Source organism: Dermacentor andersoni, chromosome 11, assembly GCF_023375885.2.
Source record: "Dermacentor andersoni chromosome 11, qqDerAnde1_hic_scaffold, whole genome shotgun sequence".
Lineage (NCBI taxonomy): Eukaryota > Metazoa > Arthropoda > Arachnida > Ixodida > Ixodidae > Dermacentor > Dermacentor andersoni.
In genome coordinates, this window is record NC_092824.1 from 53,129,377 (window position 1) to 53,147,323 (window position 17,947).

Consider the following 17,947-nt stretch of genomic DNA (forward strand, 5'->3'; position numbering starts at 1 on the left):
CGAAGCCTTCACAGCTGTTCTCACCCTATGCCTTGTAAGCCTGATGCCTTACTTAATAGGACACCATCAGGCATGCTCAGTCCCTGATAGAGAGATGCTCACACCAGGGATTACGTTCTTGACAAAGTGATTCCTCAGAATTTTTAGAATGACAGCCCACAAACAAATGCCATGAAACAAAACAACGAAAGCGCATGCATAATTCCTTTGAGACATAAATTTTAGAAGCGTGAAACAATAATAGAGCTGAAACCTGAAAATAATGCTAATCTTATTAGCCCGGATTTGCACTATCTCCGGGATCGGCCCAGATAAGAGATTCGAAACGTAACTGATACGGAAAAGTGGCGTTCGCCAAGAAAGACATTCGCTTTCATTTTTATATTGTTTTCCATATTGTTGTCACCTGTTACCTTCAGCGATGTTGCATATCCCCCTTATGTAATAATACGTACCTTCCAACGGAAGGTCCTTAGTGTATACTGAAAATGTTAAAAAAATTAGATAAAATGAGATTGTCGCATGGCAGAATTGAAACAGAAGTGGTCCAACGCAAAAGCTCATTTTTACATAGGCTGCTTACGTTTACTCCAATTGGTACTGCCACTACAGCTACGAACTTTGCACTTCGTGTAATCATCGTTACCGCAGTCATTGCTTTTTTTCTTACTAATTACGAAAGTCACTCGTTCGCCTCAACACACCCCTGAAAAGATTGAAAACGACGATTTAAAGGCACTGGCAACCAATCTCTATGGTACCCGTTGTTTTAGTGCAACGGGAAGCTTACTGAACTGGGTGTCCTATAGCATAGTGGTAATGCGCAAAACGCTGTGGCACATTTCTTAGTGAACATTTTCCGATATGCCTTGACGATCTTGTCGCGCTCATTAAACATGCTGGAAACAGGGATGGGAGAGTCGGATATCGATGATACGCTGGCAGTGGTGGCAAGCCGACGACAAGTGAGGCTCTAGCGAACGCAGGCAGTGACTTAGCGAGAACTTTATTTCGGGGGGGGGGGGGGGGGGGGGGGGGGCGTTCTTTGCCAAAAACTACCACTCCTCCCTCTCCTTCACGTCTCTCTCTCTCTCCATATGTATATAGCGAGCGAGAAGAAAGGGAACCGAGGGGCCCCATTTTTGTAGACCATATCATAAGGCAACAAACAAGGACACCAAGAGCAACGTAGGGGAAATCACACACTTAATAATTAAAAAAATGAGAAACTAATGGAAACGAAAGCGTATGAGGAGGAACTGGCCGCAGGTGATATACGAACCGACGTGCTCGCATCAAACGTACGATGCTCCTGCCAATTGAGCTACTGCGGCGGCCCCGATTTGCCATTCACTCTCTGCGGTTTACTGCTAGAACTAACCCTGGGAGTGTTAGCCAGCGCCACCACTCACGAACCTAGGCGTCGGATGTGGAACATCCGTTTTGTCGCAGGCGACGCGCGTACATAATCTATTTGGGTGACGGCAGCCGGCCTATAAACGCACACAAGCTATACCTAAAGGCGTCAATGTCGCCGGATTCGAGACCCTCGTATTGTAATGATCGAGAAGAAAGGGAACCGAGAGGCCCGGTTTTTATTAACCATATCATAAGAAGCCAACAAGGACAACATAGGGCAAGTCACTTGTACTTACTAAATGAATTAAAGACATGAAAAATTAATGGACATGAAAGTGGATCAAGCGATACTCTTACCAGTTGAGCTACCGCGGCGCCGTTTTGCCATCCACCTTCCGGGGTATTTATGCTTTGCTACTAAACTAACCCTGGGAGTGTTAAATTTCGGCATATCTTGTATACACAGCATGCAATTTATTTATTAAATGGCCACAAACAGCCTTTTTGCCATGACAAGCTCATTTATTGCAATCTTTACTTACAGGCAACAAAACCACAAATCTGTCGACAACGAACTTGTTCTCCAGTTCATTCACGTACCACTGTGGCTATGACATTCTGCTACTAACACAAGGTGAGTGGTTCCTGTCTGAATAAAACTCACTCTACGGTGGCAAAATTACTAAAATTGTCAGTGCGCCTAGGTTTTCACGGCCCTCCGCCCCCCATTTACATGCCGTCAACATCCACTGTGAATATGTCATCGTAATAGAGTTAGGCAATCTCGATCATGGCTGTACATACCATCACTACTATTTTCGGTCTGGGAAGCTAACTGTCCGTTGAGTTCCACCGCAGTAGTATGCACACGTGGTTAGAGATCAGATTTATACATACTGTTATATTTCTAGTTCAAGAACGAAACGCCTTCTGACTGTCGATGTAGCATTAGGTACCGAGGTAATGAGTGCGATAATATAACTATACCTGACAGGCTATGTCGAGTGCGTGTTACTGTATACTTGACGTTTCCACGGTGTAAAAAGAAACTTAAATACAATGCTTTAAGAGGAAGCTTTAGCTCCGACCAAACTCCGACGCAGCCTATTCAAATACATGTAAAATGCAAAAACGTTCTTATGTGATAACCCCTGGACCGATTTTAATGAAATTTGTTGCATTTAAAAGAGAAAGATAAATTTTCTTAAAATGATTTTCAACTATTTCACCGTTTGAAAAAAATGGAAGAACGAAGTTTACAAATTCATAGCTCTGCATAGACATATAATATCGTAGTTCTGTAAGCGGCACTGAATAGATCATTCAAAGCGGAGAAATTCAATATGTCATTTTACATCTTACCTGAATTTGTTACGTTTGTTGCAAGTGTTTTGCGAAAGTTGTAATTTCCCATTATCAAATGTCATTATAATCATGCGTGACATATCAATTTTGTCCGCTTTAGATGTGCTGTTACATGCAATTCACAAAATTGTATTATAATTTTTTGTTGTTGAGTTACAGAGTTGTAAACTTGATAGTTTCGTTTTTTGAAAATTTTTGATTTTTGCCAATTTTTAATGAAAAATTGACGACCTAACTCAAAAATTCGAAAGCGACATTTTATTTAACGTTTTTATTTTAAATGCAACAAACCTCGTCAAATTTGGCGCAGTGGTTGCCAAGAAAAACGAAGTTTGCTTTTACATGTATTTAGATAGGAGCACCCGAGCTAAAGCTTCCTCTTAAAAGCGAATGAGAATCTGTTGATGGAAATAAACGAAACTCCGTCACGTTCAAGTTCAAATACATTCGCGTTTTTGCCTCCAGTCTCTCACATTCAGTGTTGGTAGCGAACTGATTTCAGCTCTTAATGCTAGCTGGGGCTGCACTGCGGAAGCACGCATGGATTATTTCTTACTTTCATCAGGCATGAGGATTACAATTATACAACGCAACTCTGAATGCGTGAAAGTTGACATTTTACGGACAGGGTAATGCAAAAGTATAAGATTGCTCTCTGCACTCGAACACATGGTGGTAGACACGCTGAAAGACACACGTCCGCGTTAATACATGTAACTAATTACCGCAATAAAACCATGGACATTACTTTGCAGAACACTAGCGTCTAATAAGTACCGCAAATCACTCGCTCCGAAGTGCACCATGCAAATTAAAACAACAGCTGAACGTAGTATCGGGAGAGAGAGATATACATCTAAGCTTTGTTTCAGCACTGAAATCAGGGTCAATAAAGAAAGATGGGCACGCCGCCATCGTTCCAAAATTGGAACGTGTCAAGCAAACTCCAATCGCCATTCATGTCACGTGAAGTAACACGAGGAAAACGACCGGACGCCTCCTCCACTGCTTCAACGCCACCACCTCAAAACACATTACATTGACGCTGAAACACTTCCACATCGGCGATGGCAAACGGTGTTCAGTGGCTTCCTAACAGCATCCTGGGTCGGCGATGTAACAAGTGGGAAAAGTCAAGAGGCGCACAACCGAGCCCTATTTGTTGGAACGTAACAGCCCCTCTTCACAGCCGCACTTCGACGCCAGCAGGAGGAGCCAGCTTGGTTTCCTCTCCCCTCAGTGTGCCACGCTCTGCTCCGGAACACTGTAGAGTGAAGCAGACATTGGTAACATTTATTGATTAGCATTAACAGCACAACGAGGAAGCGAAAATGATGTAAATGTGTGCATACCCTTAGTCGTCTCAATGTCACACTGCAGGTTGTGTCGAAAATAACTCATTCAAAATAAGAGGTCGTGATATTTCATAACTTTGTAGCTTACAAAAACCCTGCTTTAGCTACGAATGAAATATCTATTGCAGAATTCTTATCTTCCAATTGAACCTTATATGTTGCATTTGTGTCTGTGTGTCATGACAGTATTGACGGTAGTTTAAGTTTGCGCATTATAATTATCTTCGTTTTTTGCGGACTCTTTTTTTTTTTTTGTACTATATACACAGAGCAAGAAAAAAGTATGAACGACCACCAACTCGCCCTTTTCACTTCCATTTTTTCCCTCTGACTTGTGCTAATTTGCGTCCCTTCAAGATAAAGGCGTCACGAAAATGAGAAGGCCATTAGCAAGTTAATTTATGGAAAATAAAAATATATAAAATGCCTAATGATGTCCTACACAGCTACTCGCTGCGCGACCCTGTGTGGTAGCACGAGAGAGCACCGAGAGAACACGTGACGGTGCCGTCGCGACGTTCGCATCCCCTGTGCCAATATTCTGCGTTATGACGTCACGCTACACATATATCCCGAGAAATGAAACCTAATGCAGTCTGTAGACCAGCTATTATCAAACATGTTCTCGGTACGTTTAGCGCTGTTGGTATGTTTTTATATAGCACATGCCTAAGACATTCGGTATGTACTCTCTCGCCTGTAGAGTTATCAATGAATAAGAAAGCTGACCATGTGGGACCAATCTGGTTGTCAGCGATGTCCTTATCAGTTATATTATGGTGAATGAAAAGAAGTAAAGGTATAAACAGGACGCTAATATTGTTTTGATCCCCCATGTGACTGAAATACTATGGAAGAAGATATTGAATATTTACGATATATGCGCCTCCTGAGCTTGTGCGTTTTATACTATCAAAGCAAATTTCTTGCACAAGGAAAAATCAATCTCAGCTTTACAATTAGGTCATAATGCCAATGATGCTCGTAGCAGGAAGCTGACAAACTTAACAACTTCTTCGCAAGTTACTGTCGAATTCCTTTTCAGCAATCTACGAAGAAAACGTGTTATTTTCATTTTTTTTTTATAGGCAGCCACATTCACTTTCGTCGTGCGGTGTTAAACGACCTATTCCTTCAAGAACCGACCCCATGCAAACGGCGTAAATAAAGCCGCTAGATTGTTTTCACTGACCTAGAGTGGCTCAACGTGACAGGACGTCCGCTATCTTCAGGAAACTTCGAATGTGGAGCCAGCAGTCGTGGCCAATGTCGGCGAGCTGAAGCCTCCTGGCACCGGGATGACTGAGGCACTGCACCGCCTCCTTGACGACGCCAGTCATTCTCATAAATTCGTCAATGCTACTGCTGCGGACGCGAACCAGGGCGCTGCGGATCCTCTTCTTGGCTTCGGCCTTAGTGACGTCAGCATCTTCCATCATCATTTCGAGGAGACGTGGGTGATCACGCATCAGCTCGACGGCGCGGGCCCCCTCGACGCCATTTTGTTCGCCCAGCACGAAGTCTGCAGCGTCCAAGACGGCGGATGCGTTCTTCCTGGCCACTTCCTGCGTGTACAGAAAAGAGCCACGGTTGGTAAAGCCAGAGAAAGGTAAGTCTGCGAAAGTAAAACGTTCCAAGCACTTCTGTAGTGCACGCGAAAACGGAACTCAAGCGGATAGCGCGTGCGAAGCGATAAGGAAATTGAAGGTAGCCGTGCATATACAATAAAAACGTCACGCGTCGTCTCGATCACAGCATCGCTTGCTTCGTCGCAGAAATAAACTCGTACAATGCCGATGTGAAGTCTACGCAACGTGATTATCAGCATTTTAACGTTAAGCGCCATCTAGTGCGACCGCAGGATTTCAGATAGGGCAAACAAACATTACGGGTGAAGGCCATTATGGGTGCAGGAAGATCGCCTTCATCATCGTCATCATCATCATCGGTATATTCTTACGTCATCTGCAGGATGAAGGTCTCTCACAGCGATCTCCAATCACCGCTGTGCGAGCAGATTCCAAGTGTTGCTTTCTAATTTCCCGATCTGTTCACTCCACCAAAGTACGTAATATATTCGTTCGCAAAATTTTGGCATGTGTGCAGATGACGCAAGCATTCGACGTGATTGACGAGCGTGTTGTCACATCGTGATAGCCGTAGTGCGTAACACAAGCCTCGTTGCAAATGCAGTGGGCCGCGAGACTCGGCATCTGCTGACACGATAGCATGGTAGTGTAATTAAAGATTAGGCCGATGCAACCCCATTCAAGACCTACGTAAATTGAAGCATTCGCCGTTTAGTGAAAAACACTTGTCATGAATCGTGTCTCCAACGAATGGGTACTTCTCTTGCCTAGCGCGTATCCTCTCTCTCTCTGTATATATATATATATATTTATATATATATATATTTATATATATTGGGAAGGCGAAGGCATTGGGAAAATTAGCCGTTGAAATGTGCACAATAATCAAGAAAAAGGGAAATTAAAGCGGTGGAAACAGTAACTTTTCGCCGTTGGTAGCTGGACCCACAACGCCAGCAATACGCGTGCGTTGTACTACAAATTCTGATACAGCCACGCTTATCAATCCGGCCACTAACTTGGGTATCCATATTTACTAGATCTACGGCCGTAGGAGTGTTAGCCAGCGCCACTCATTGTGTACGGATGTTTAACATCCCTTATTTTTTTTTTTTTGCTCATTGTGGAGGGTCTCGAACCTGGCAACATTCATCTCATTAGGTAGCGTGCGAAAGTTTATTAGCCACGTGCCTACTCACCTAAGATCACGTGTTACGTGACGCCGAACATGTTATTAAATTCTAACTAACTACAAATATTTTGTTTTTTTTTCTATAAGCTATTGTGTTTTTTTATGTTTTGTGTAAAAGATGCACAGTTCGCATTTCCTTCGTTCTTTAGCAGAAAGCTTTAGGGCAACGTCTAGTCACCCCAGCGTGGCTTTCTAAATGACTTGTCAATTTGGGGAATCCTTCCATCGTTTCACTAATTCAGCTGTTGTATCAGCCTGTAGTACGCCGGTGTAGGAATCGTTGCGCTTTTAGAGCGCTTCATGGTTTTAAGTCTCGGTGACTCGTTTCGAAGTTCCCGCCTGAGATTTCGAGTAGCGTTTGGAGCCAGCATCTTTGACAACAACTGATGCCAGCAGCGAAATACGAGATATGCGTGCGACGTTTGACGCTTAGACGTGGCTGTCGAGCACCGACTTTGACGATTCATATCCAAGTTGTTTTCCACCAACAACCTTAAATTTCGGCGGATCTTCTATCGTGGCTGTGTACCTTAGTTTATCATCATCATTGTCATGTAGAGCGTCTTTTGTGCCGCCGCCATTTTCATGAGCATGACAACAAGGGAAATCGCGAGAAGGACACCACCGCAATCTTGTCAAGAACACATTGTTTTCTAATGCCCACGAAATCTTATCCTCGTGCACTACAATGCTGCTCCTTCACGCCTACTAAAATGCATAACCCCTTTTCACTTCTTTGAGAATCAGCGTGAAGTCCTGCGCTAATTATCTAGCATCGATGTTTCGCGATTACTTAGTGGTTAGCGCGTTTTGCTGTGCAATATACATTGCTCCAGTGGCACGGAGTTCAGATTCCAGTATGATCGGTACGGTTTAACTTGTGGATATGCTTCGGTTAGCTGATGGTTATGCTATACGTGTACCTTGTGTAGTTATGCAAATTGCTTATCAGTGATATATGCCATAAGTTATGCAGGATTATTAAACTTCATATTCATCATTGTTGGGCACATGGTCTTGCGATTTCGGTACAGCCCTAAACCCAGCTCTCTGTATCGGTGGTATCCCTCTCTTCTCCTTCCATGTTCAATGCGCACGCCTATTCTCTGGCAAGCGGTTATATAGTCGGCCTCCGCGATAAACACGCGCTTGCGGCGAACGTCAAACGATGACGCATAGCGCGCGGCAGTGGCAGTGACGTCACGCATCGCAGCGACGAAAACTCGGGCGACGGAGCCCGCGATGGCCACGATCCCCGACTCCGAACACGCTTACGGAGCCAATTCCGACATGCCCGGCTCGCGCGAAGCGGGGGTGTTGACTAGCGTAGTGAAGCGTTTCGCATCAAAAATAATCGTCCTGCTGCACCCAGCTTCGAGCACTTGACCCCTCTCTCGCAGTAGCGTTTTCTGGTGGTTCGGTCATGCTCGACTCGCATACCTCGAACAAGCGTCTTTACGTGAACGAAAGAGGAAAATCTAGTCCAATTTCATTAAATATCGGAGGTTTATTTTACATGTGGGAGACTTAACGATGCATTGCATTGGTTTAAAAGTTGCAGGCAAAGAAAGGCGCAGTGTGTCGCAGTCAATGTGTCAACGACCCAGCGAAGCTTACTGTACGACTAGTCGGTACCAAGATTAATTCCGTAAGTCTTACGGAGTCTCCCACAGGGCACTCTGGCGAGTTCATCATTCAGCTGACATGTGAATCATGGATAATAGTTACATTTCTATGCGCCTTCCTGTGGCATTGAGCATTCTTGTGACGACTTTAATGACAGCATCTCGCTTTCTAAATTTGCAAGTACTCACAGTCTTCAAAGCAATGGTATTTGTCACAGTGCACATGCGCAGATCATCGATAATGGTCGCGTTTATGACGCAATATGCTAATGACAATCAAGAGTTCCGCCTAGTAATTTTCTTAGAATATTCAATGTGGACAGTCCTCTGCGGGCGCTGTCTTTAGTAGGTTATCACTTTCCTTGTTATGGCGAACAGACAAAAAAAAAAGAAATAGTGCAGAGTCGTACCATGATGTCAGCCAGCACGCCGTCCTTGTCCTCGGATGCTTTGAGGGACGCTCGGGTCACATGTACAGGACAGCTCTCGTTTTCATACCTCTTGTAAAAGATGCACGCAGGAGTCGCGGTGAATTCGGTGAGGCTGAGGCTCCTGCTAGCGCCTCGCGCGAGTACGTTCAAGTCGTCGTAGGACAGCTGCAAACCCATGATGTTGACGCTGACTAGCTTGATGTTAGAAGCGAGAGCTGACACCAGTTCTCCCTCTACTTCCCGAAGCGCCGGGCTTGTCCGAAGGACACGCGTGGGAATCAGGTGTATGTCTACTTCTGTGAGCGCGGTAGAGCCCATTATACATGCTGTCAAGGCGGAATATTCATTGGGTTTGCAGCTATAGCAATCAACCTGCAGTGAAGTTATGTGATGGCAACCACTGACAACACCTAATGATGGGATAATTGAGCGCGGGACGTTGGCAATTGGAATCTCCGCATCGACTGTTGCATTGCAGATTTGCGGGCATTGCTGCAGCTGTCTGGTGTTGTCGTGCGCGCATTGTCCCTTGACGACAACGCGGTCATTGAGTCCCCGCTCCAGGATAATTTTGGAGACTCTGTCGAGTCGGACCATGCAGGGCAAGGTGTTCACAACCACCATCTTCAGTGTCTTGTTGTCCGCAACTGCACGGAAGAAGGCGTGGCACTCTTCTTCTCCGAAAATCCGCATGTCGATGCAGAGCCGGCTGAGCGTCAAGCTCGGTTTCTGCAGGCCTTGGCACAAGGACTCCATGCACTTCGCGGCTTGGGGATCCGGAAGCTGGAGAGTTGAATTCGAGAATGTCGCAAGGCATTCGCAATGCGTTGAAGGTAGTCTCAGCCGCCGTAGTGTGGCACTCCGTGTGATGACTTCGGCAAAGAGGGTCACCGTACTCATGCTGGAAACACATGGGGAGAAAAAAAGCAATTTGTTGAAAAATTTTGTCTCAAGTAAAAAAGCTATTTAGAGCTCCAATACATTGTATTGCAAGAAACTAAAATCGACGTTTCTGAACGTGTAGAAGACAATTTATGTTTCAAGAAATAAGGAGCACATTATATTCCAAAAGATCCACAAGGTGTCGACAACCGTCTCGTTAATAAGATGGCCCAAACAAAAGATAGCATTTTGATATGCATGAGGTAATGTTGAAATGAGGGGCTGAGGTTCCGGCACAAGATTAAACCAGAACCAAGTTTGGCCTTTCCTCTGGTGGTGCTCATCATTTCCCTTCGCAATTACCAACAGTCATTTGAAAACGATACGTAATCATAATCACTTAAAAAGAGCGTATTCGTGTCCTTTTAAGAGCAAGTTCAATTTTGGCTAATGACCATTCACTGCTATTGTCTAGAGTGTCGAATAAAACAGGAACTTGAATACACGTCACCAATGGCAATCTAAACGAATGTGATTACAAAGTCCAAGAAAATAAATAAACTCGCAGTGATATAAAGCGCGCCCATAAGCACTTAATTTCCAATTGTAAGACATCAAGGAAATGCATGTCGTTTCAGCGAACACTTTCAAAAATATTTAGATGTTGCCTGTGCCAGATATTACGATTCTAGTTCATGAGCTGGTCTACACGAAACGATGGACAATACTTGCTCAAAAAATTGGGATGCAAAATCAACAAATCAATAAAAATTCACTGATTAAGTTTTAACTAATTACATCATGGCCCGTAGGGCAAGTTACAAATTCTAGCCGTGGAATTCCCAAGGCGGATCCACTTGCAACGAATTTTCAAGATGACACAAGTTTCGATATATAAATTTGCGAACTTTGCGAAGAAATGCATTGGCGTTCCAGTTAAATTGTTAAGGAAACGTCGTTTCATGCACTGAAGCACACAAGTAGCTTGAAAGCCAATGCAGTTCTTCGTGAAGTTCGGGAATTTATATCTCGAAACTGGTGTCGTCCTGAGGATTCGTTCCAAGTGGACCGCCTTGCGAATCCACTGCTGGAATTTTTAAATTGCAATGTGGGTCATAAGATAATTTACTAGAAGGTAATTAATGAATTCTTGTTAATTAGTCGATTATGGATTTGAATTTCTTGTGCAAGTAGTGTCCGCCGCATAGTGTAGACCAGGTCAAAAACTAGAATTGAGTTATCTGTCACAGGCAACGTGTAAAAAATTCTGAAAGTGTTCGCTGAAACACCCTGTATAAAACAATATGTGCCCTTTTATTTCAAGCCATGAAGACCGATCTCGTTCCAAAAATCTTTATTTTAAATAAACCCTGCGGCAAATATACAATTAATAATTTGTTCGCTGAACTATCAACAATTCAAAAGCTCGATTCAGCTTTTGAAATACAGTAATGTAGGCATTGCGTTAAAGTGTGCCCATTAAATTACATTTAACGCTAAGTATGATGCTCCAAATGTTCTTATATCACATGTTAGGCATTACAAGGCGAAGCAGCGAAAGTCCCGTAATATTTGCTGGGAAATTCACTGTTGATATACCGTCGGTTCGTAATGCAATTTAAGCTATACTTACAATGCTCCGCGCGCCGTGACGATGTCTGCATTGAGTTCCTCCAGAGCATTCATCTTGCAGACTGCATCGACGATTTCCCTCAGGGCCAGGGCCAACCCTCTGTCGTAAATGATCGCCGATTTGAGGGTCAGTTTTCGCAGCGCACAGTCTTCTTTGGCGAGGTATCTGGCGAACAGCGCGTTGGAGGCTTCGTCGCGGTAGCCGAACACGCAGTGTGAGACACCGAGTTCGGTGATGCTCTTGTTTTCAGTGAGCTCCCGGAGCAGCCAGCACGCATGGGTATCGGTCATATGAACCTCTGACACGTCGAGTGTTGTCACATGATCCATGCCTAAGCCGAGTGACCTTCGAGGCACGGCCACGTCGACTCCCCGTTCCTCCTGGAACTCGTTGACCTTGAGGGTGACATTTCCGCGCTGTGGGATAGGATTGAGCATTTCGAGCAAGATAGCGTCGTCGCGAGGTGATAATATAATACTTCGGCAGATGGTAATCCTTTTCAAAAAGCGATTGCGATTTATTGCTGCACGCATGGAAGCGCGACCCATCCAAATGGTACTGAATTTTATCGCTGTGATGCAGCGATGCTCGGCGAGTAGACGCTCGGCGAGATCCAGTGCCCTCGCTTCGCGCAAGACTTGCTCGGCGCCGTGTGCACCGTACCCGCAAGCGCGTGCCTGGCCACACTCGGTTAGGACGGCACCTCTGCTCACTCCTAGCCCATCTTCCCCAAGCTCTAGGCAAGCACCTCGAAGGATCTTGTTCAAGTCATGGCGCTGTTTCATTAGGCTGCAGCTGGCACCATCCTTCTTGGTGCACGGGATGTTCAGCGAGTCCCAGTCGGTGCTGACAATGTCGGGTGCACGTTTGGTGACGGCAGCTTGCGAGGATTTAGACATGCTTCAGCGGCCGCTTGTTTGGCGAAACGCTGTGCTGCCCCCTGAACGCAGTCCTTCAATCGTCTCACGTGTAGAACCTACGCGTAGAAGAAAAGAAAACACAGGTGCCCAAAAGATTTAGCGACCAAACAGTTGTTTCACAATGAAAGATGACGAGCGCGTTTTGCTCAAGGGATGTTACTTCCGTTCTATAGCATGTTTTGACCACAAAGAGAAAGAGTATCGCCAACCATGGGCCATTTATATAAAAGGCAAGAAACGCTGCTAGGATTGGACGATGTTACGTCAGGCATATGTGATGAAGAATGTGTGCCACGCCACCAAAGCCAAGGCGAATGCCTTGACGTTTGAAGTACGCCAAGCCGCTCACAACAATTGAAAAAATGTCGCAGTTTCGCCCGGAAGGTGACGCACCGATTGCAATAGCAAATAATTGGAAAGCTGTAGGAAGTACACTGTAAAATAATTTACAACCTTAAAAGTGAAAAAGGGTGTAAATGTGTCTAACTCACACCATAAGGGCGTGATTTAGATAACCGACACCCTAAGGTTGTCAGTTATAGATACATTTACACCCTTTTTAGTTCTAAGGGTGTAAACCATATTACACTGTAAGGATAGTAGTTTAAGCAACCGTGTAAACTATAAACATTCGCTAACTAACAAAGTTAACAATGATAGAATATGTAAGCGTGACTGAACGAGGACGTAGAAAGAAGCAGACACCCAGAGACAGCGCTGTCTTTGTGTTTCGGCTGTTTTGTACGTTGTTGTTCAGGCGCGCTAGCACATTCTATCATGGATTGAAACCAACAAGCCCCCCAACCTGTTTTAACCAAATTAACAAGCACGGTGTCACGCACGCACAGGTAAACGTGAACACATCTCGCTCGATTAGCGCGGAAACTCGCTGTCAAAATGCTGGAGGGGGGAATCGCGACAGCAGCAAGCGAATTGATCTTCGTGCATCAGGCGCTTCAGCGCAAACAAAACGTGGAAAGCACAGCGCGTACCAATCTACAGGCAATACGCACACTCTCCAAACATCGCAGATCGCTTTCAAGATGAGGCACACTGGGGCGCACATTTTCGCCAGTTCGCAGATCGCGTTCAATACACACGAGCGCCGGCAATGCGTCCCTACGGCGTCTTCATACGGCGTCCGCGATTCACGTGGCCAACGCCGTAGTAGACGCCGCGGTTGTCTCCACTCTGTACGGAGCGGCGGGTGAGGAGGACATCGGGACACCCTAGCGGCCGCCGGAGAACAGCTACCCCTCCCTCTCCTGACTCCCGTGCCCCGCGCGCGTCAGGAGAGGGCATGCTTCCGGCCTCTGCTACGTCGTCTCGTGCAGGGTGTAACTCAACATTTCGGTGTTGAAACCGCGGTTCTCCGTTTCACGGTTCTTTCACGGTCGTTGTCGCGATTAAACTGAAGGCACCAGCGCACGACCGCTCGACACCATGACGTTATACCACGGTATGCGTAAGCATTATTCAGACAACTCCCCGAGGAGATTCTGCGTGTACAATTTTTTCGCCTCCAGAGTAAAACGAAGCAACACTAGCTTGCAGCATTTGCCTCAGTCTGTTTATCGACGTTCTTAAAAAACGGCGCGTCTTAACGTACAGCTATAGCGTTAATTCCACTGGGCCGGTACACATCGCGCCAGCCAGATAAGCACGGGTACAGGCATCTATACCGCGTAGATCAGGCGGAAAGCAAAGCTACCAGGAGTCTAGTAAGATCGCAATAAGGGGCGCTGTAACGTAAAGCTATTGCAAACGTTTCTATTCCAATTGTGTAGTCAGCCCTCCACGGTTGGTCAATACATTTTCGGGCCACCGGCACTTCGCCTGTCTGTCACGCGACGTCACAAAACCGCGACAGCTCCGCGTCAGACATGACGAGCACAAGCTGATTATGCATGATTACACCGAACATTTCGCCGTTAGCCCTCTGCTATTGGCCAAACGCTGTCGCCCAGCGGCCACTTCGTCTGTCTGCCACGCGATGTCGTAAAACCACGAGAACTGACGGCGTTAGAGATGCATTAATATGCCGAACAAAACTTAATTTGTTTTCTCAATACCCGGAGACTGCCCCGTTCTCATGTGAGTAGAAGATGGTTGCTCAGCAAGCGCTCAGGCACTGGCTACTTGCACCTGTCCGAGAGCGTGGATTTATTCCCGTATAATAAACCTCTTTGCATTATCGAGCCCTTTTCGGCACGTATCCGGTACCACTGCCAACTCTGCTGAGTATCCGTTTTAGCGGCATTCCTAACCTATAGTCCAATCCTACCCTTCCGTTGCACGCCACCGCGATTTTCGACCAGCCACCTCAAGCTAAGTAAGGGGAAGCGGACCAATCGCGGATGCCAGCACCATTGCCCTTATACGGTTATCTATATTCACTGCGCTGGATCAGCCCCATCGAAAGCCTCTCTACTTGAGCGTACTCCTCGCTTTTTGATAGCCAATTAGATAAGAAAAACCGCTCAATGTAGGCAATGTTATTCATTTTGAACATTTGATTGGGCTCTTCAGACAATGCTGCAGGTCACCGCCTGAAGCTTGTGTTGTTGGTTACGTAAATTTGACGTCAGGAGAGGGGTATAAAAGCAGATAGCAATAGGTTTACGTCATACGGCCCAAGATTGCCAACATGTCTAAGCAAGCACGAGCTCGTGTATCGGCCTCGAAATTACGTTGACACCTGTTTGACGGTAGCTAACTAAACTCAGATGCGTGTTTATGCGTGTTACTTACATTTTATGTTATTTTGCTTTAACTACGAAACGCTTAAAAAGACTTCAGCGCAATTAATTTGGTAGTAAGAATTTTTATTCTTAGCCGAAATCGCTATTTCTAGTCGCAGGATAAAAGTAGAGGATGCGTTTCCCTGAAGTTCTTTACCTGCGCACTTTGTGTCCGGTATATTGGGGCACTGCAAAAAAAAATTAAGTAAAACGTACTTAGGTGAATATTAAAGCGAAGACTACTTTGCGAAGACTAATGCCACGGCTTTTCGCGTGTGTTCTTGATTTCTCTTCTGATATATCAATGATCTTGGCTCCACGAAACGACCATTTAGGATGATGAATATTCACTGACCGACAAATTAAAATGCATGTGAGCTTGTTTTCCGTACTCGTAAAATAAAGCATGCAGGGTGAATCACTGTACTTATAATGTCGTCCTATGCGTGCTTCTAAATGACGCAGACATATTCGATGGAATTATTGCTTATAATGTTTACTGGCAGTTGTGATTCTCCTAACATTCAAATATTTTGACTTCCCGATTGTTCGCTTACTCTGTAATACCAACAAATGCTGCGCCATAGGCACTAGTTCAGCGTAATAAATCAATAAATCACGACATAATAACGCCCGATGCAATGCCGTTTTGTTGGTGTTTATAAAGCACACAAACCTAGTGGATTAACGTTTCACAGTTATCAGCTTTATTGATTTTCTTGCGATACGCGAAAACACCACGCTGCTGAGATTTAGGCACGTCTTTAGGAACCCCAGGTGGCCCAAATTATTCACAAATCCCCCATTACGGCGTGCCTCATAATCAGATCGTGGCTTTGGCACGTAAAACCCCGTAATTTAAATTGATTTTATTTTCTTGAAAGAATGTTGCGGTGGTTAAACAATTCAAGGGTCATTATGCAGGTGTCCATTTCGGCCCTGCTCCAGAACGCGTGTATTTCACTTTCACACACGGGATTTAGAATTCTATATGCATTTTTTCTTCTACGTTAAAAATGTGCTGAAAATATTACACGTTGAGAAAAACTAAACGCATTCGGTACTTAATTCGTAGAAGCACTTTTTTTTTGTGCTCATTGACTAGCTCCGCTGAAATCTCTTGATCACTTCTTGATGTTGCTGGCCGAAAGATGTGTATTCGCAAGTGCTGTCGCTGTTAAATTGCATAAACGTAGCCAACCAGACTATTGACTGGTTAACATCCCTGCCTTCCTACATTCTTCCCTCTCTCTCTATACGACGCACCGATAGCTCTTGTGGTCTTACGGGTGTTAAAAAAAGGAAATAAAAGAGTGTTTGATTTTTTATCTTAGCATGGCGCTGCAGCACTTGAGCCTAATTCAATGCCGGCAGCCTTAGTTGACTGCTTGAAGGGACCGATAACACGGTTAACTTTGTCTTCAACATTTTCACCACTGCTGATTCTGTGGCTGGCTTGCTCGCCTCGTTGAAGGCGGTGGCGGGGAGGGGGGGGGGGGGGGCAGGGAGGGTAGACCTCACGGCGGGGGTGCGGGAGGCAAGATAGGCAACGTCAACTACGTTTTGGTAGAGCGGATCTACAATGCCCTCTGGAGGCCGTAATTAGGTGTGACTCCCCTCCCTCCCCCTGCAGAAGCATTACAGGGACTGTCGCGCTTGCCTCCGTATTCACACGTGACAGCAACGACTGCCCAGGAAGGAGGAAGGGAAAGGGTACAACCGAATCAGTCCGACACAGTCAACCTAACGCAGTCAAGAAACGGGTGGTTAACCTTACACTTGTGGCGCTCATGGCAGTTCACCTAACGCAGCACGATGGCAAGAAATCGCCCCGCCAGAAACCTTTGCAAATGAGCAATGCTTTCTTCAGCTCTCATCACTAAAGGAGCGAGTGAATGAACGACATGCCTCTGCGTGTTCTGTGCCCAGAGAACTCTAATCAAGCATTGCAAAACGTTCCATCGTAACAGTCAACAAAGACGACTTAGTCCGCGGCAAAGTCGGCTGCACTAAGCTACATAGGAAATTACGAGAATGACTATCCACAGCGTCTGTGACACGGGAGTTCCCGGTGCATCTGCGGTTGCCGTCGCAAAGGCCAAGGCAAAACACGCTAGAGTACGCCAGCCTGCAATGCGACCCCAGTGGTTTCCCATAGGCAGGCGCAATGCAACTACGTACATGCGCGATAACGTTACTGGCGAGAGGGTCAGCTTTCCTCTCTTACAAGCCAATGCAATGACCATCCACAAATCAAAGGCTGTGCACGACTAGGATAAGAGGCACCCTCTGCGGTTCGTGTGCGTCGCACTATCGCGTGCGACCGATGTTGAAGGCTTCTACCTAATAAATTGAAAGAATGACTTTACATTTAAGCATCGCAGCGGTACCACGGATCGAACGCTGCGTGACGAGATGGTTCTCCTAAACAAGCGGTAATTATGAACTTGATCACGTGATCGACAGGCTGCAACGAGCCGCAAGGAACTTACACGCCTCAATCGTGTCCTTCAATGTTCAGGCTACATGTCCCAGACATTGAATTGGATTGGGCAATGGCGAAAACAGACATCATCGTTTTGGCGGAGACTTGAAGTGACGAGCCGCAACCGACTTCCAACGAGTGTGCTACTGGAAGCGACAGCCTTACAGGTGCGCCGGAGTGGCCGCTTACAAGAACGAAATGGCCGCCCGTCCATCCATTGGACCGAGAGTGTCGTCCTGACCACCGGATTGCGAAGCCATGTGCGCAATGGTCGACGGCGTTGCTGACGCATGCGTTCTGCAACTCAAGTGCGGGGACGTTGACGTTGCACTGTTAACATCCGCATCTCGGCGCCGCAAAAAGAAATCAA

At 45.8% G+C, this 17,947-nt stretch overlaps 1 long non-coding RNA gene across 1 annotated transcript in view; it reads left to right on the forward strand.

Annotated features, from left to right (window-relative positions):
- The first annotated feature begins 5,250 nt into the window (after positions 1–5,250).
- The window catches only part of LOC140214192 (uncharacterized), a 102,595-nt gene continuing 89,898 nt past the window's right edge, over positions 5,251–17,947 (forward strand). The window contains exon 1 of the long non-coding RNA XR_011891107.1: positions 5,251–5,688. This is a non-coding gene — a long non-coding RNA (uncharacterized lncRNA). The remainder of the gene's footprint in view (positions 5,689–17,947) is intronic.